Consider the following 22,288-nt stretch of genomic DNA (forward strand, 5'->3'; position numbering starts at 1 on the left):
AATACTATAATACTGCCACCTATATACAAGAATATAACTACTATAATACTGCCCCTACATACAAGAATATAACTACTATAATACTGCTCCTATATACAAGAATATAACTACTATAATACTGCCCCCAATATACAAGAATATAACTACTATAATACTGCCCCCTATATACAAGACTATAACTATTATAATACTGCTCCTATATACAAGAATATAACTACTATAATACTGCCCCTATATACAAGAATATAACTACTATAATACTGACCCTATATACAAGAATATAACTACTATAATACTGCCCCCTATATACAAGAATATAACTACTATAATACTTCCCCCTATATACAAGAATATAACTACTATAATACTACCCCTATATACAAGAATATAACTACTATAACACTGCCCCTATATACAAGAATATAACTACTATAATACTGCCCCTGTATACAAGAATATAACTACTATAAAACTGCTCCTATATACAAGAATATAGCTACTATAATACTGCCCCTATATTCAAGAATATAACTACTATAATACTGTCCCTTATATACAAGAATATAACTACTATAATACTGCCCCCTATGTACAAGAATATAACTACTATAATACTGCCCCTATATACAAGAATATAACTACTATAATACTGCCTCCTATATACAAGAATATAACTACTATAATAATGCCCCTTATATACAAGAATATAACCACTATAATACTGCCCCTATATACAAGAATATAACCACTATAATACTGTTCCTATATACAAGAATATAACTACTATAATACTGCTCCTATATACAAGAATATAACTACTATAATACTGCCCCTATATACAAGAATATAACTACTATAATACTACTCCTATATACAAGAATATAAATACTATAATACTGCCCCCTATATACAAGAATATAACTACTATAATACTGCCCCCTATATACAAGAATATAACTACTATAATACTGCCCCCTATATACAAGAATATAACTACTATAATACTGCCCCCTATATACAAGAATATAACTACTATAATACTGCCCCCTATATACAAGAATATAACTACTATAATACTGCCCCCTATATACAAGAATATAACTACTATAATACTGCTCCCTATATACAAGAATATAACTACTATAATACTGTCCCCTATATACAAGAATATAACTACTATAATACTGCTTCTATATACAAGAATATAACTACTATAATACTGGCCCTATATACAAGAATATAACTACTATAATACTGCCCCTATATACAAGAATATAACTACTATAATACTGCCCCCTATATACAAGAATATAACTACTATAATACTGGCCCTATATACAAGAATATAACTACTATAATACTGCCCCCTATATACAAGAATATAACTACTATAATACTGCCCCTATATACAAGAATATAACTACTATAATACTGCTCCTATATACAAGAATATAACTAATATAATACTGCCCCTATATACAAGAATATAACTACTATAATACTACTCCTATATACAAGAATATAAATACTATAATACTGCCCCTATATACAAGAATATAAATACTATAATACTGCCCCTATATACAAGAATATAACTACTATAATACTGCCCCCTATATACAAGAATATAACTACTATAATACTGCCCCCTATAGACAAGAATATAACTACTATAATACTGCCCCCTATATACAAGAATATAACTACTATAATACTGCCCCCTATATACAAGAATATAACTACTATAATACTGCCCCCTATATACAAGAATATAACTACTATAATACTGCCCCCTATATACAAGAATATAACTACTATAATACTGCTCCCTATATACAAGAATATAACTACTATAATACTGTCCCCTATATACAAGAATATAACTACTATAATACTGCTTCTATATACAAGAATATAACTACTATAATACTGGCCCTATATACAAGAATATAACTACTATAATACTGCCCCCTATATACAAGAATATAACTACTATAATACTGCCCCTATATACAAGAATATAACTACTATAATACTTCTCCTATATACAAGAATATAACTACTATAATACTGCCCCCTATATACAAGAATATAACTACTATAATACTGCCCCCTATGTACAAGAATATAATTACTATAATACTGCCCCTATATACAAGAATATAACTACTATAATACTGCCCCTATATACAAGAATATAACTACTATAATACTGCCCCTATATACAAGAATAAAACTACTGTAATACTGCCCCCTATATACAGGAATATAACTACTATAATACTGGTCCCTATGTACAAGAATATAACTACTATAATACTGTCCATATATACAAGAATATAACTACTATAATATTGCCCCCTATATACAAGAATATGACTTCTATAATAGTGCCCCCTATGTACAAGAATATAACTACTATAATACTGACCCCTATATACAAGAATATAACTACTATAATACTGCCTCCTATATACAGGAATATAACTACTATAAAACTGCCCCTATATACAAGAATATAACTACTATAATACTGCCCCTATGTACAAGAATATAACTACCATAATACTGCCCCCTATATACAGGAATATAACTACTATAATACTGCCCCCTATATACAAGAATATAACTACTATAATACTGCCCCCTATATACAAGAATATAACTACTATAATACTGCCCCTATATACAAAAATATAACTACTATAATACTGCCCCCTATATACAAGAATATAACTACTATAATACTGCCCCTATGTACAAGAATATAACTACTATAATACTGCCCCCTATATACAAGAATATAACTACTATAATACTGCTCCTATATACAAGAATATAACTACTATAATACTGCCCCTATATACAAGAATATAACTACTATAATACTGCCCCTGTATACAAGAATATAACTACTATAAAACTGCTCCTATATACAAGAATATAGCTACTATAATACTGCCCCTATATTCAAGAATATAACTACTATAATACTGCCTCCTATATACAAGAATATAACTGCTATAATACTGCCCCTATAAACAAGAATATAAATACTATAATACTGCCCCTATAAACAAGAATATAACTACTACAATACTGCCTCCTATATACAAGAATATAACTACTATAATACTGCCCCCTATATATAAGAATATAACTACTATAATACTCCCCTATGTACAAGAATATAACTACCATAATACTGTTCCCATATACAAGAATATAACTACTATAATACTGCCCCTATAAACAAGAATATAACTACTATAATACTGCCCCCTATGTACAAAAATATAACTACTATAATACTGCCCCCTATATACAAGAATATAACTACTATAATACTGCCCCTATATACAAGAATATAACTACTATAATACTGACCCTATATACAAGAATATAACTACTATAATACTGCCCCTATATACAAGAATATAACTACTATAACACTGCCCCCTATATATAAGAATATAACTACTATAATACTGCCCCTATGTACAAGAATATAACTACCATAATACTGTTCCCTATATACAATATAATTACTATAATAATGCCCCCTATATACAAGAATATAACTACTATAATACTGCCTCCTTAATACAAGAATATAACTACTATAATACTGCCCCTATATACAAGAATATAACTACTATAACACTGCCCCCTATATATAAGAATATAACTACTATAATACTGCCCCTATATACAAGAATATAACTACTATAATACTGCCCCTATATACAAGAATATAACTACTATAATACTGCCCCTATATACAAGAATATAACTACTATAATACTGCCCCTATGTACAAGAATATAACTACCATAATACTGTTCCCTATATACAATATAACTACTATAATAATGCCCCCTATATACAAGAATATAACTACTATAAAACTGCCTCCTTAATACAAGAATATAACTACTATAATACTGCCCCCTATATACAAGAATATAACTACTATAATACTGCCCCCTATATACAAGAATATAACTACTATAATACTGCCCCTATATACAAGAATATAACTACTATAATACTGCCCCTATATACAAGAATAAAACTACTATAATACTGCCCCTATATACAAGAATATAACTACTATAATACTGCCCCCTATATACAAGAATATAACTACTATAATACTGCTCCTATATACAAGAATATAACTACTATAATACTGCCCCCAATATACAAGAATATAACTACTATAATACTGCCCCCTATATACAAGACTATAACTACTATAATACTGCTCCTATATACAAGAATATAACTACTATAACACTGCCCCCTATATATAAGAATATAACTACTATAATACTGCCCCTATATACAAGAATATAACTACTATAAAACTGCCCCTATATACAAGAATATAACTACTATAATACTGCCCCTATGTACAAGAATATAACTACCATAATACTGTTCCCTATATACAATATAACTACTATAATAATGCCCCCTATATACAAGAATATAACTACTATAAAACTGCCTCCTTAATACAAGAATATAACTACTATAATACTGCCCCCTATATACAAGAATATAACTACTATAATACTGCCCCTATATACAAGAATATAACTACTATAAGGGCGGGTTCACACATGGCGGATTTTCACTTAAATTCCGCTGCGGACACTCCGCAGCGTTAATCCGCAGCGGAGCCGTTTCTCCATTGACTTTCACTTTAATTTAGCAGTGTTCGTTTACACGATGCGTACAATTCCGCTGCGGAGCATAGGCTGCGGAGCGGAATTTGGTGTCCGCAGCATGCAAGGGATGTTGCGGAGCAGTGGCGGACTGGTTGCGGACTCATGGCGGAATTTCTCCATTGACTTCAATGGAGATTCTAAGTTCCGCAATGAAGTCCGCAGCTGTCATGCACATGTTATGTGTGGTGCGGAGCGTATTGGTTTTTTAACATGACATTTCTTCATTCTGGCTGGACCTATGTATTTCTAGGTCTACAGCCAGACTGAGGAAGTCAATGGGGCTCCCGTAATGACGGGAGCGTTGCTAGGAGACGTCAGTAAATAGTCACTGTCCAGGGTGCTGAAAGAGTTAAGCGATCGGCAGTAACTGTTTCTGCACCCGGGACAGTGACTACCGATCTCAATATACATGTATCTGTAAAAAAACATATAAGTTCATACTTACCGAGAACTCCCTGTTTCTGTCTCCAGTCCGGCCTCCCAGGATGACGTTTCAGTGTAAGTGACGGCTGCAGCCAATCACAGGCCAAGCACAGGCTGCAGCGGTCACATGGACTGGCGCGTCATCCAGGGAGGTCGGGCTGGATGCCGAAGGAGGGACGCGTCATCAAGACAACGGGCGGTAAGTATGAATTTCTTTTACTTTCACTAGGGAAAGTGCTGTCCCTTCTCTCTATCCTGCACTGATAGGGAGAAGGGAAGCACTTTTCCCGCAGTCCGCAGCAGCTAGTCCGCATCAATTTTCTGCACATTTTGTGCAGATCCGCAGCCGTAATCCGCAACCCGGATTAGGTGCGGCATTGATGCGGACAGTTGCGGAGGAATTCCGCCATGTGTGGTCATGCCCTAATACTGCCCCTATATACAAGAATAAAACTACTATAATACTGCCCCTATATACAAGAATATAACTACTATAATACTGCCCCCTATATACAAGAATATAACTACTATAATACTGCTCCTATATACAAGAATATAACTACTATAATACTGCCCCCAATATACAAGAATATAACTACTATAATACTGCCCCCTATATACAAGACTATAACTACTATAATACTGCTCCTATATACAAGAATATAACTACTATAATACTGCCTCCTATATACAAGAATATAATGACTATAATACTCCCCCTATATACAAGAATATAACTACTATAATACTGCCCCTATATACAAGAATATAACTACTATAATACTGCCCCCAATATACAAGAATATAACTACTATAATACTGCCCCCTATATACAAGACTATAACTATTATAATACTGCTCCTATATACAAGAATATAACTACTATAATACTGCCCCTATATACAAGAATATAACTACTATAATACTGACCCTAATATACAAGAATATAACTACTATAATACTGCCCCCTATATACAAGACTATAACTACTATAATACTGCTCCTATATACAAGAATATAACTACTATAATACTGCCTCCTATATACAAGAATATAATGACTATAATACTCCCCCTATATACAAGAATATAACTACTATAATACTGCCCCTATATACAAGAATATAACTACTATAATACTGCCCCCAATATACAAGAATATAACTACTATAATACTGCCCCCTATATACAAGACTATAACTATTATAATACTGCTCCTATATACAAGAATATAACTACTATAATACTGCCCCTATATACAAGAATATAACTACTATAATACTGACCCTATATACAAGAATATAACTACTATAATACTGCCCCCTATATACAAGAATATAACTACTATAATACTTCCCCCTATATACAAGAATATAACTACTATAATACTACCCCTATATACAAGAATATAACTACTATAACACTGCCCCTATATACAAGAATATAACTACTATAATACTGCCCCTGTATACAAGAATATAACTACTATAAAACTGCTCCTATATACAAGAATATAGCTACTATAATACTGCCCCTATATTCAAGAATATAACTACTATAATACTGCCCCTATATACAAGAATATAACTACTATAATACTGCCTCCTATATACAAGAATATAACTACTATAATAATGCCCCTTATATACAAGAATATAACCACTATAATACTGCCCCTATATACAAGAATATAACCACTATAATACTGTTCCTATATACTAGAATATAACTACTATAATACTGCTCCTATATTCAAGAATATAACTACTATAATACTGCCCCCTATATACAAGAATATACCTACTATAATACTGCCTCCTATATACAAGAATATAACTACTATAATATTGCCCCCTATATACAAGAATATGACTTCTATAATACTGCCCCCTATGTACAAGAATATAACTACTATAATACTGCCCCCTATATACAAGAATATAACTACTATAATACTGCCCCCTATATACAAGAATATAACTACTATAATACTGCCCCCTATGTACAAGAATATAACTACTATAATACTACCCCCTATATACAAGAATATAACTACTATAATACTGCCCCCTATGTACAAGAATATAACTACTATAATACTGCCCCCTATATACAAGAATATAACTACTATAATACTGCCCCCTATATACAAGAATATAACTACTATAATACTGCCCCCTATGTACAAGAATATAAATACTATAATACTACCCCCTATATACAAGAATATAACTACTATAATACTCCCTCCTATATACAAGAATATAACTACTATAATACTGCCCCCTATATACAAGAATAGAACTACTATAATACTGCCCCTATATACAAGAATATATCTACTATAATACTGCTCCTATATACAAGAATATAACTACTATAATACTGCTCCTATATACAAGAATATAACGACTATAATACTGCCCCCTATATACAAGAATATAACTACTATAATACTGCCCCTATATACAAGAATATAACTACTATAATACTGCCCCTATATACAAGAATATAACTAATATAATACTGCCCCTATATACAAGAATATAACTAATGTAATACTGCCCCTATATACAAGAATATAACTAATATAATACTGCTTCCTATATACAAGAATATAACTTCTATAATACTGCCCCTATATACAAGAATATAACTAGTATAATACTGCTCCTATATACAAGAATATAACTACTATAATACTGCCGCCTATATACAAGAATATAACTACTATAATACTGCCTCTATATACAAGAATATAACTACTATAATACTGCCCCCTATATACAAGAATATAACTACTATAATACTGCTCCTATATACAAGAATATAACTACTATAATACTGCCCCCTATATACAAGAATATAACTACTATAATACTGCCCCTATATAAAAGAATATAACTACTGTAATACTGGCCCTATATACAAGAATATAACTACTATAATACTGCCCCTATATACAAGAATATAACTACTATAATACTGCTCCTATAAACAAGTATATAACTACTATAATACTGCCCCTATGTACAAGAATATAACTACTATAATACTGCTCCTATATACAAGAATATAACTACTATAATACTGCCCCTATATACAAGAATATAACTACTATAATACTGCCCCTATATACAAGAATATAACCACTATAATACTGCCTCCTATATACAAGAATATAACTACTATAATACTGCCCCTATATACAAGAATATAACCACTTAATGCTGCCTCCTATATACAAGAATATAACTACTATAATACTGCCTCTATATACAAGAATATAACTACTATAATACTGCTCCTATATACAAGAATATAACTACTATAATACTGCCCCTATATACAAGAATATAACTACTATAATACTGCCCCTATATACAAGAATATAACCACTATAATACTGCCTCCTATATACAAGAATATAACTACTATAATACTGCCCCTATATACAAGAATATAACCACTATAATACTGCCTCCTATATACAAGAATATAACTACTATAATACTGCCCCTATATACAAGAATATAACTACTATAATACTGCCCCTATGTACAAGAATATAACTACTATAATACTGCCCCTATATACAAGAATATAACTACTATAATACTGCTCCTATATACAAGAATATAACTACTATAATACTGCCCCCAATATACAAGAATATAACTACTATAATACTGTCCCCTATGTACAAGAATATAACTACTATAATACTGCCCCTATATACAAGAATATAACTACTATAATACTGCTCCTATATACAAGAATATAACTACTATAATACTGCCCCCTATATACAAGAATATAACTACTATAATACTGCCTCCTATATACAAGAATATAACTACTATAATACTGCCTCCTATATACAAGAATATAACTACTATAATACTGCCCCCTATATACAAGAATATAACTACTATAATACTGCCCCTATATACAAGAATATAACTACTATAATACTGCCCCTATATACAAGAATATAACTACTATAATACTGCTCCTATATACAAGAATATAACTACTATAATACTGACCCTATATACAAGAATATAACTACTATAATACTGCCTCCTATGTACAAGAATATAACTACTATAATACTGCCCCCTATGGACAGAATTATGGAACTGAACAGTTTGTTTTTCTATGTAAACACATTCGTTTCTGAGGTTTCATGCTGAGCTATCTCTCGGTGAATGGTTAGTGTTCAGTATTTGGCGGCTCCGTCACATCACTGGGGAAATGTATGATCATTATTTTCTCATTACGCTGTTTATTTTACATGGTTATTGTTTGTATTTCTGAGTAATTTTGTTGAAGTTGATGAGATTCTATCTACTAAGAAGTCTCTGCGGTTACGGTCCCTGGCACAATTCCCTGCGCCTCTTCGCGGTGCTGCGACATATACGTGTAAACATATTTATCCATGACATGCTAATGATTCATTATTCCTGTATTATAATGGGGTTTTTATTCACCATGGTATTTGGTTTGTGCCTCTTCATGTCTAGGGGCAGATTCAGTAACACGATGACATCACAGTCCATAGAAATACATTGACCCCCATAGGTGTAAGGGCATGACCACACGTGGCGGATTTCCTCCGCAACTGTCCGCATCAATGCCGCACAGAATCTGCGTTGCAGGTTCTGCTGCGGATCTGCACAAAATGTGCAGTAAATTGATGCGGACTAGCTGCTGCGTACTGCGGTAAAAGTACTTCCCTTCTCCCTATTCAGTGCAGGATAGAGAGAAGGGACAGCACTTTCCCTTGTGAAAGTCAAAGAAATTCATACTTACCGGCCGTTGTCTTGGTGACGCGTCCCTCCTTCGGCATCCAGCCCGATTTCCCTGGATGACGCGGCAGTCCATGTGACCGCTGCAGCCTGTTATTAGCCTGTGATTGGCTGCAGCCGTCACTTAGACTGAAACGTCATCCTGGGAGGCTGGACTGGAGACAGAAGCAGGGAGTTCTCGGTAAGTATGAACTTCATTTTTTTTTACAGATACATGTATATTGTGATCGGTAGTCACTGTCCCGGGTGCAGAAACAGTTACTGCCGATCGCTTAACTCTTTCAGCACCCTGGACAGTGACTATTTACTGACGTCGCCTAGCAACGCTCCCGTCATTACGGGAGCCCCATTGACTTCCTCAGTCTGGCTGTAGACCTAGAAATACATAGGTCCAGCCAGAATGAAGAAATGTCAAGTTAAAAAAGCAAGACGGATCCGCAGCACAGATAACATGTGCATGACAGCTGCGGACTTCATTGCGGAAATTAGAATCTCCATTGAAGTCAATGGAGAAATTCCGCCATGAGTCCGCCACTGCTCCGCAACAGACAGAGCATGCTGCGGACACCAAATTCCGCTCCGCAGCCTATGCTCCGCAGCGGAATTTTACGCCTCGTCTAAACGAACACTGCTAAATTAAAGTGTAAGTCAATGGACAAACGGCACCGCTGCGGATTAACGCTGCGGAGTGTCCGCAGCGGAATTTAAGTGAAATTCCGCCACGTGTGAACCCAGCCTAAGAGCAACATCAGGATAAGCAGTCAAGCCCTGTTTAGCCAACTTAAAGGGGATATCTGGTTTAGAGAACCCATTTTCCAATACCCTATTAGTGAATTCTTAGAGGGGGTCCCCGGTTAGGACCCTCATCAACTAGCCAGAACAGAGAGCAACTGTAAAGAGTATCTCTTTCTCTGGAGGACCCGGCTTGTCCATGCAGTACACAAATAGCCAATGTTTAAAATAAGAACAGCGTAATACTACATTTCCCCTGTGGTGGCGCTGCAGAGAAATTGAACACTTGCTGCCAGTTTCCCGTGGAGATTATAGCTGATTGCTGGAACTCCCTTTGATCAGTTTATCATCAAGGGACCCTTTTATCAAAATGGGATAATACACAGCACACAACCCCTGATGTTAACAAATAAATCTTATTGATTGTATACAGAAAAGATCTGCAATTTTATAATCAACTTTGTGAATTAATTCCTCACTTTTTCAAAGAGCGCTGCTTGCTTTCAGTGAATGGGAACCACCATTTTTTTAGCTGGACATCACTGTAACGAGCAGTACAAATGTGAGGGCACCACATGACCAGGATAGATTTACATCCTTTGGAAAGTAAACAATCAGGGTTCCCATTGAATGACAACAAGCAGAGTTCTTGAAAACTGGTGATAACATGACAGAAATGTACACAGAAATTATAGCACCACCAAAGTAAAATTCCCAATGGACCACACTCTGCCAAACATACATTGCCTGTTAATTTTGTACTATAACTAGACGGGGAGCTCTGTTTTTCTGACTTGACAAATTGTATAATTCTGGATGCCTGCAGCCACCACTAGGGGGAGCTCAATGCATACGGATGCATACAGCTAGTACTGAACTCAATGGGAACTGTATAAATCTGTATGCAGTGAAGTCCCCCTAGTGGAGACTGCAGGTAGTCACTATGAGAGTGTTATGGCAAGCAGGGGAAGCAGAGCCAGATCCCCTTCCAACCAGGGGCCCCATAGTAGTCACATAGACTGGCTATAAAGCCACAGAGACAGTTGGCGGTGTAGTAAGATCTCTAGTTAGCGTTAGAGTCACCGACTTCTCCCGCAGACTTTTCCTAATTGCTCCTGAATTTCATGCCTCTTAACGATCTTTTAATGAAGAACTAGGATTTTTTATGGCTCGGAGAGGACTTGTGTTCGGCCTCTACTTCTTTGACTAAACAGATTTTATGTTGCATTAAACATTAGGACTGAATAAAATATCGAAACTTTCGCTCTCCTGTTGAGTCGAGTAAAAACAGCAACGAAAAGATGACGAATATTTTTAGCAGGTTTCCCTTAGGCTGATGTTGCAATATGCCATCGTGTCCCATTCCAGTCCACACACGACATGCATCGCATCAGTCCACCTAAAGGGGTTCTCCACTTTGGACAGAGACACAGAACTCCCCATAATATCCGTGCCACAGCGCTCCCTAATAATATCTGGGCCACAGAGCTCCACCATAATATCCGTGCCACAGAGCTCCCCAATAATATCCGTGCCACAGAGCACCCTGTAATATCCATGCCACAGAGCTCCCCATAACATCCTTGCCACAGAGCTCCCCATAACATCCTTGCCACAGAGCTCCCCATAATATCCGTGCCACAGCGCTCCCTAATAATATCTGGGCCACAGAGCTCCAACATAATATGCGTGCCACAGAGCTCCCCAATAATATCCGTGCCACAGAGCACCCTGTAATATCCATGCCACAGAGCTCCCCATAACATCCTTGCCACAGAGCTCCCCATAACATCCTTGCCACAGAGCTCCCCATAATATCCGTGCCACAGAGCTCCCAATAATATCCGTGCCACAGAGCTCCCCCATAACATCCATGCCACAGAGCTCCCCATAATATCCGTGCCACAGAGCTCCCCCATAATATCCGTGCCACAGAGCTCCCCATAATATCCGTGCCACAGAGCACCCTGTAATATCCATGCCACAGAGCTCCTCGTAACATCCATGCCACAGAGCTCCCCATAATATACGTGCCACAGAGCTCCCCATAACATCCTTGCCACAGAGCTCCCCATAACATCCTTGCCACAGAGCTCCCCATAACATCCTTGCCACAGAGCTCCCCATAATATCCGTGCCACAGAGCTCCCCATAACATCCTTACCACAGAGCTCCCCATAACATCCTTGCCACAGAGCTCCCCATAACATCCTTGCCACAGAGCTCCCCATAACATCCTTGCCACAGAGCTCCCCATAACATCCTTGCCACAGAGCTCCCCATAATATCCGTGCCACAGAGCTCCCCGTAATATCCATGCCACAGAGCTCCTCGTAACATCCATGGCAGTTAGGCCCAGTTCACACTGAGTTTCTTTAAGCTGATTTTGACGAGGAAATCGTGTCAGAATCAGCGTAAAAAAATGTCCGAAACCACCTCCCACTGATCTCGCGCCGGTTTTTAGCAGCTCACGGTAAAAAAAAGCTGCATGCTCTTTCTTGCCGCAGTCCCGCCTCTCACCTCTCATTGAAATCAATGGGTGGCAGAAAAAGCATTGCGAAAATCGCGGCAACAGTTTGCAGACTGGTCAAAATCGGCTTCAAAATTCCTTGCAGATTTTTCTGCCTGCAAAAAACCTCTGTGTGTACAGGGCCTTAAGGCGCATCCACAGGATATCTTATAAATGTATAGCACGTGGAGTCAGAACTCCCAGGCATCCGCCACAAATAGGAGGAGAAGATGTGGAGATCCGGTCGTGTGTGAGACCGGTGACCACAAGCTGCACAGATCCAGATATATACAGGAATATTCCTTTAATACAGAATCCAGGAGACCTGATAGGTGCCGGATTATCAGATTTTCTGGATTATTCTGTTGTAAGGAACATTCAGGAAGAGATCTTCTCTGCAGACGCCCGCCGCTGTATGCGCCACATAGATTTGTGTTGCTGTAAAGAAAATGGGTCAAGATTACTGACGGCCCACGGGGAGGTCCCTTCGTGGTCCAGGACTTCCAGTATATAAGGGGTCACGGTACACGGGGCACCCGGCTCCCCCAGGATCACCAAAGACAAAAGAACTTCTAGGAAATAATTCTGCGTCTTTCTAATGGCTTGTTCCCCCTTCGTAACCTACTTTCTAAATTACGTGAAAAATCCTTAAAGGCATATTTACCGCCCGTGCCTGTTATTTATAGGTGTACCACCTGGAATAATATATTCAACCGGCAGCTGCGGGAACCATGTAGAGTATTACATACAGGCCCTGCCAGTTATTTATAGGAGTAGTAACCCATATTATTTACCCTATTAGTGTTACATTCTAGTACCCAACCCTAATTCTGGTACATTTACGCCAGTACTTGCTATACATGGCATAAAAATAAGAAATTATATTTATACTCTGGTCACCCCCAAAGCTGCATTCAAATTTCTGCTGGTTCTCCATAATCAGAATGCAGAGCACAGGACCATTAGATATAGTAGGTAGAGCTCAGCGGTAGGTTACATGATAGAACATAGACGCATTCCAACCAGCAGAGTTCTGAATGCAGCTCTGGATGTAACTAGTGTATAAAGCATAATGTAACTCTGGCTCATCAATCACTGTATAACTGCATCAATAATTATATAATGAAAAGTTCTACAACTTTCTAGTGTACCTTGTGTTTTAATTTCTCACCATGTTCAAGATCTCTACTTGCTGCCAGTGAATGGTAGCAGCCATTGATTACACTGAGGTTGAAAACTTACAGTTGCACAGCTCGTTACAGTGTTTCAGAACTCTTTCTTGTAATGAGCCATGCACCTGTGTCAGATATAGAAATATATAGAGATATGAGGATTAAAAGTTCTGCAACTTTCAAATATACTTTGTGTTTCAATATCTAACCATTTCAATATCTCTGCTTGTTGTCAGTGAATTAAAACATTCCTGTTCACAATAAGCATCGCATGCTACCCATTGAATTAAATCCTTCAGAGCGGGAGCTGATCTTTTCATTGGCTGCCTGTTCTAAAAGGGGGTCCCAATTGACCCCCTCTTTAGTAACTATGTTCTCTGTTAGGGCATATGAATACGGGGTGTCCAAAGAGCTTTTCCCACAATGGACTTTCATGGCATATTGACTAGATGAGCAAAAACAAACTCTCAGATTGAGGTTCAGGCGTTGGGACTCCCACTAATTCCATTAATTTGGGTGACTGGTCCCAGTTCCCAGGGAAGTGGCCGTCCTCTCAATCTAAAGGGGTAGCCTGCTTTAGAGAAATCCTATAATACCCTATTAGGGCATCCGGAGCGTCTCTCTCTTTGGAGGACCGATCAATGAGAACTGTGTAATACTCCATTTCACCTGTGGTGGCGATGCAGGGAAATTGAACACTTGTTGCCTGCTTCCTGGGGATCCCAGCTGATCATTTTCCCATTTTCTGGGGATCCTTCTAACTAAAAGGGATTGTCGAAACCAGACCAATGGAAAGTGACCATATATGCCCGGCCACATCTCTGCTGGGAATGGGGTCTCGGGACCCCCATTCTGACAATTCCAATCTGACTTTAATGGCCATATCTAGTCAATATCCCACAGAAAATCTTTTGTGGGGAACCCCATTTATGGCCTTCCAAAATGTTATATTTTTGCGATGCGATTTATCCCATTGTGTAAATATTAGCGTCTGACGCGTTTTGGCGCTCTCACATACGTTGCTGGATTTTTCAGGTCTCTGGAAGACGAAGGATTAGGCAAAACACATTACTGGCAATTAAAGGGAACATGAAGGAGCTCCCGTCTCAGGTAGCCATGGAGATGTCCTGATTAGCTTTAGGGTTTAGCTTAAACCCCCTTCCCTGGATCTGTACGTCTCGATTAACCCCTTCAATCACAGATGGGAAGTGACGGCAAGTAAAAACACAATGGGACCTCAGACAAGCCGCAATATCCTGGATTTATTCGATTAATGTGCGTCTGATCACCGCCATGAGCAAAGCTCAGATCTGATTGGCAGCGTAGAGCGTACACTATCTGCGTCAACCTTGAAATATAGTTATACAAATGCTAAATATTTAGCCATTGTATTCAGAATCGTATACGGTTTGCATACGTATTCACGCCCCTTCCCCCACCAATCTTGGGCTTTTGTTTTTAACACACAATACACACTACGGGGCAGATTTCAAGTTCTAGGAATATGGCTTAATTTGTGGAAACAACATGCGTTGATATCCCCGTTTTCCGCAACGCAATACGGCGTTGTGCCGCAAATTACCGCCAACTCTGAACTTGGCTTTAGGCATCGTTCACCATAGGTTTCCATTTCCATCACCATTGATTTCAATGGTGACGGATCCGGTGCCAATGGTTTCCGTTTGTCTCAGTTGTGTAAGGGTTCCGTAGTTTTGACAGAATCAATACCGTAGTCGACTGCGCTGTTCATTCCGTCAAAACGGCGGAACCCTTACACAACGGTGACAAACGGAAATCATTGGCACCGGATCAGTCACCATTGAGGTCAGTGGTGATGCAAATGGAAACCTGTGGTTTCCATTTGTGTCAGTCAGGGCTCCGTTCCGACTGAAAGCTCCGTCGGAAGGGAGCCCTGACGCAGATGTGAACAAATCCTTAGACGTCTGATATTAACAGGGTGTCAATACTTATGCATTCCATTACTTTATATGACATTATATTTCCATTGATCGATGTTAGACAAGAACCTAATTCATTTCACCCTGATTTAATATAGTCCCACAATAAAAAGGGAAGAAGACTTCTATCTCCGCCAGAAATATCTATTGTGCAATCTGATTGGAGTATCTGCAAGTAATCCAAAACAGATGAAAGAGTCCTCATGCCTCGTATCTGCACCGGTCAGGGAATATTGTCATTCCTATAATGGATCAGCTCCAAGACTACTGGATAATAGGAGAAGATAGATAGATTAGATAGATTAGATAGATAGATAGATAGATAGATAGATAGATAGATAGATAGATAGATAGATAGATAGATAGATAGATAGATAGATAGATAGATAGATAGATAGATAGATATGAGATAGATAGATATGAGATAGATAGATATGAGATAGATAGATATGAGATAGATATGAGATAGATAGATAGATAGATAGATAGATAGATAGATAGATAGATAGATAGATAGATAGATAGATAGATAGATAGATAGATATGAGATAGATAGATATGAGATAGATAGATATGAGATAGATATGAGATAGATAGATAGATAGATAGATAGATAGATAGATAGATAGATAGATAGATAGATAGATAGATAGATAGATAGATAGATAGATAGATAGATAGATATGAGATAGATAGATATGAGATAGATAGATATGAGATAGATAGATATGAGATAGATAGATATGAGATAGATATGAGATAGATAGATAGATAGATAGATAGATAGATAGATAGATAGATAGATAGATAGATAGATAGATAGATAGATAGATAGATAGATAGATAGATAGATAGATAGATAGATAGATAGATAGATATGAGATAGATAGATAGATAGATAGATAGATAGATAGATAGATAGATAGATAGATAGATAGATAGATAGATAGATAGATAGATAGATAGATAAGAGCGCACATTCCTTTTCTGTATAGTTCAGATTTTTCGTACTTCAGCAAAGTTACAAAAACAGCCCAAAAAAATAGTTTATCCTTTAACAAAAAATGGAACATTTACAGATGGAAAACGGACAACTCATAAAATACAGAAGAAAAACGAATGTATCCGTATTGCGCTTATTTTATTTGGTGAGTATTTTTATAGATAAGTGTGAAGGAACCCTAAAGGTCTGGGGTGACCACTTCCATGGGCACGGCAATGGCTGCCATCAGTGGTTGGCACCCGGCATCTGTATACAGACCAGTATGACACATTACGAGAATTGTCCTTTAATGTTGGGCGACATCCGACCAGCCAATTTTACTTTTCCATAATTGTCCGTGAAAACTTTCCATCCCTTTTTCCCCTTCCGTGCCCACTTTACAATTATTTCCATGGGTCTGAAAATAAATCCCCCCTCCCCCGCCAACACATTAGTAATATAAATGGATGTATCTGCAGAATAAACGTTCTCTACGAGGGAATAATGCGGAGGATTTTCTGATATCGTGACGGCTGCGGGACAATTATCGGATGAAGCGCTCCTGGCTGTTTACGTGAGGCGCTGACCGATTAACTCTCAGCGGCCGCGTCCGTCCTCAAGTGTTATCTGCTCTTTCCAGGAATCTCCAAAGGATAGTGAACCGTCCGCTCTGCACTGCAGAGAATCACCTAAGTACCTGTTATTTGTCAGATAGGACATATACTATAGAGCCGGCACTTCAGAAGCCAAGCCGACTTATCAGCTAATGCGCAAAAACGGCGTGCGCTATTCTACCGCACCGGAATGGCATTACTGATATAAGCCTCATTTATCAAAACTATCTGACAGAAAATGGGCCTTACTGTACATAGCAACCAACCACATTGCTAATTCTCATCTTTCGAGAAGAACAGAATACCTGAACTACAGTAAAGACTGACACAATGGCAGAGCAGAATGCAAGAGGGTGGAAGGGAAGAATGTAACTCTATATAACATGATGTGCCATTCCAGGTGACAACCCTTATGGGCATGGTAATGGCTGCCATTCGTTTTTGCCACCTATTATCTGTTATTTAGGTAAAAAAAAAACAATATACTCAATAGTGACTGAATTGAAGGGGTTGTCATCTAGAAAACCCACTTCAAATACCCTATTAGGGGTCCAGGTCCTCATCTATTAGCCAAAGCAGCTATAAAGAGTGTCCTTCAGACTGGAGGACCCGACATGTCCGTGCATGTTGATTTAAATAAGAACTGTGTAACGCTTAATTTCTCCTGTGGTGGCGCTGCTGAGGAATTGAATACTTGCTACCATAGAGAGTAGCTGATTGCTGGAGGTCCCTGTGATCAGCTTATCATTTAGGGACCGCTCTATCTTTTTTTCATGGAAAGGTCTCAGGTGACACGAATAGTGAACTATAAAAATCGTTCTATATTCTCAAATTGGTGCTAAGCATGCTGGGTGATCAGAATTTTTCTATATATTTATTTTCATCTGGTCTTTAGACATTTCAGAGCTGTGGGGCTGACATCAATTATCATGGCCGACTGCTCTATTTACATAAATATTCAGTTGAGCGGGTGATAGAAAAGTGGGATTAGGGGCTGCCAAACACCTCTGATGCCGCTTATCTACTGGATAAACAAAGAAGTGGACAGGTAAAAAAAAAAACTCTGGTTGTCTCGGGTGATGAAAGGGTTAACACTAATATCCATTATCCATGGTGGTCTAGGGTGGTTATGGGTTGATATCTAATATCCCTGGAGGTCTAGGGGACTTTAGTGATTAAAACGTAATACTATATAATAATATTATTATACCCAGTATTATTATATTGTTCAGAATAGTGAAGGGTTAATAGTGGTGGTCTCTGGCAGGAAAGTGTATCAATAATTTTATTTTATTTCACATGACTACGTCCAGAATTCTTATAGGGTTTAGAGCTCCAAATCCCCTGCTTCCCTTTATACAACCATCCAGTTAATTAATAAACTCCTGGTTGCCTGAAGCCACCACTAGAGGGAGCTCACGGCATAGGAATTTAAACAGCTCACATTGAAGGCAATAATAAATCTGTTTACAGAGAGCTCCCCCTAGTGGCGACAGAAAAAAAAGGTCATTAAATGGTCAGAGGGGGGCTTCTGGTTACAAGTAAATCCCCCTAAGTTTACCCATGCCAGGGGAGATCTGTGCAGGGCCACAGGGCCCATGGGGTACAGTGGAGGACTGGGCCCTATAGCAGCTGCCTATATGGTATGTACACCCTTTATTACACCCAGTCTACATAAGACACTACGTTTATAGATGACCTGACATGTAGCCGTTATTTATATATTGTTTCTCCCACGAATCGCACTATATTAACAAAAGATCGAAATTATTCCGTCTGATGACAAAAGAGAAAATGACTATAAAGACGTCTGTACTCGTAAAACCAGCCCAGAAATAAACGACCAAGGACAAAAAGGTCCCAAAGATGATGCAGAATTGTGTAATTGCTCCGCCAAAGACATCTGAAGAACATTTAACATTCAGAACATCTGCAGATGGCATCTCGGTATGCCAATGTTGCCCAGTCTATCAGGGAGACCTCCTGGACTCTTGGAAGCGAGGACTTTTCTCCCAGTCATGGCCAAGAATCATCTCGGAGGCAGCGATTCACGTTCTGTAGCTCCTCCTCTAATTGCCCGCGCAACAGACTTCTTCGAGCCGAGTCTAGATAATATATATATATTATAGACAGGGAGGAGTCCATTGTGCGCACAGTTATAGGAGACACTACCTCAGAAAATTGTGGCTGTGCGGCACCGGTGGTGAGTGGTCGGGTAGGGTAGGGGTTGTATTTTTGGATTTGTCACCTGTAGTTCTACTCCTAGTTTTGACCTAACTGCGTCCTCATCTCGTCGTTTAGCTTGTCGTATCCTCCCTACGCTTTATCTATTCTCTCAGCGCATTTGCCGTCAATCGGTGACTACATTAGGGAACGCAACCTGTGAACCTGACCGGAAAAGTCCATACCTCCGCACCTGAGATTAGCCAGGGCCAAACCGATTGTGGTTCACAGGATCCACGTCTACGGTAAGAACCGTAACATGTTCCCGGTGTGGCTTACAAGCTGACCCCTCAATCTCAAGTACATGTTAGAGTCAATTTACCTATCCTTATGGTTATGGAATGTGGGAGGAATTCGAAGAACCCAGAGGAAAGTCAGAGACAGCAGCAGTCAGTAAAATGCTGAAAGTGAAATATACGGTACGTTCCTGTATAGAAGTCTTTCACCCTCCGGCCCTCAATCACTTATTTCCTGTCCGTAAAAACAGCAATAATAAACCGTTGTGTACAAGTCGCCCCCTCAGTGCGGCGTCACGAGGGATTACAAGACAAATCCAATGAAGGAATGTCTGTCTGTCTCCGGGAAATTGCTTTATACTGCTGTATATTGCGTTAAACTGAACTCTAGCAGAGCAGGAATTACAATATCTGGGTAGATTTATGGCCCGGGAACCTTCTGATTCCGAATTAACAGGTGTTCAACATAAGCGATCAAGTCTTGGGGGTGCCCATAGCAAATACCAAAGATTCTCCTTTCATCCCCACTTTTGTAGGCTTCTCTGGTTATGACAACCCCTTTTGACATGTACTATTACACTCAGAGGCCACTGGGAGCCCCCACTTTCCCAGTAGTCACAGCAGCACCCTACACTTTCCATTAGTCAGAGCAGACTCCCTTCTCTTACCCAATAGTCACAGAATCTAGTCACCAATTTAGTCACCATCCCCTCCAATTCATTAGCCCCAGCAACACCCAGGGATTTATTTTTATTCCCATATTGGAGTCGGGAATGAATTTTTCCCTAAGGTACGAAAATTGGCTTTTGCCTCATGGGGGTTTGTCCTACTTCTGGATCAACATTGTAGAATAATAGGCTGAAATGGATGGACATATGTCTTTTTCTGGCCTTGCAAACGATGGTACTATGATACTATGATACCTCATCACTTCCCCAGTAGTCACAGCAGCTCCCTACACCTCCCATTAGTCAGAGCAGACTTCTCTTCCCCAATAATCACAGAAGGCCCCCAATCAAGTCACCATCTCCCCACTTCACCATCTCCCAGCTCCCCATCCACTTCTCGAATAGTCACATCAGCTCCCTATACTTCCCATTAGTCAGAGCAGACTCCCATCTCTTCTTTAATAGTCGCAGAAGGCCCCCGCATTCTAGTCACCATCCTAACACTTTCCCAATGCTCACAGCAGCCCTCCCATTTCCTTAGTATCCAATCAGTCCCCTTCACTTCTCCAGTGGTCATAGTTAGGCACTGCCTTCCCCTCATGTACCCACCTCCCCAGTAGTCATAGCAGTCTCCCCCAGTAGTCACAGCAATGAACTTTCCCAGTAGTTTACAACAACCCCCACTCCTCCAGTAGTCATAGCAGCCTCCTTTACGGCCAAAGTAGTCACAGTAGTGGACCGCTGGCTCCTCACACTTCGGAGATGTGCCCTCTACTGGAAGCTACATGGCAGCCAATGTGTGCTTTCTCTGCCCAACAGAACTGGTACTGCTTCTGCCAGGATAGATGGAACTGGATGCTGTCGCTGACAGCCATGCATTTGGCAACGAGAGAAAGCAACCGGCCAACGAATACATGAAGAGCAGAGAGCAAAACCGGCCACCGGGGCCATTTTTCTAGTTGCCATGGTAATCTGGTGACTGGGATTTGTCCGGACCTGCTATATGTAGATTAGAACTTAGAAGTGGTGGTCAATAGTGCAAAGTTATACTTCCATAAAGGCGTTATGTCAGGAAGTCACCTCCAGACAATGGCCGCCATGTTTCGCTCCTTCCCGTTCAGCTGTCCCAGCCCCCCATGTAAATGAAGTCTGTTTAACCTAATTAGTTCAATGAGTTTCAGGTGCATGGCAGGCAGCCCAGATTCTATGGTGCGGATTTCATCAA

General features: G+C 38.6%; 1 protein-coding gene across 5 annotated transcripts in view; it reads right to left on the bottom strand.

Annotated features, from left to right (window-relative positions):
* ILDR2 (immunoglobulin like domain containing receptor 2) overlaps positions 1 to 22,288 on the bottom strand; it is a 207,848-nt gene that overhangs the window by 117,840 nt on the left and 67,720 nt on the right. The window lies entirely within an intron of this gene.

The sequence above is a fragment of the Rhinoderma darwinii genome, chromosome 2, assembly GCF_050947455.1.
Source record: "Rhinoderma darwinii isolate aRhiDar2 chromosome 2, aRhiDar2.hap1, whole genome shotgun sequence".
NCBI classification, from domain to species: domain Eukaryota; kingdom Metazoa; phylum Chordata; class Amphibia; order Anura; family Rhinodermatidae; genus Rhinoderma; species Rhinoderma darwinii.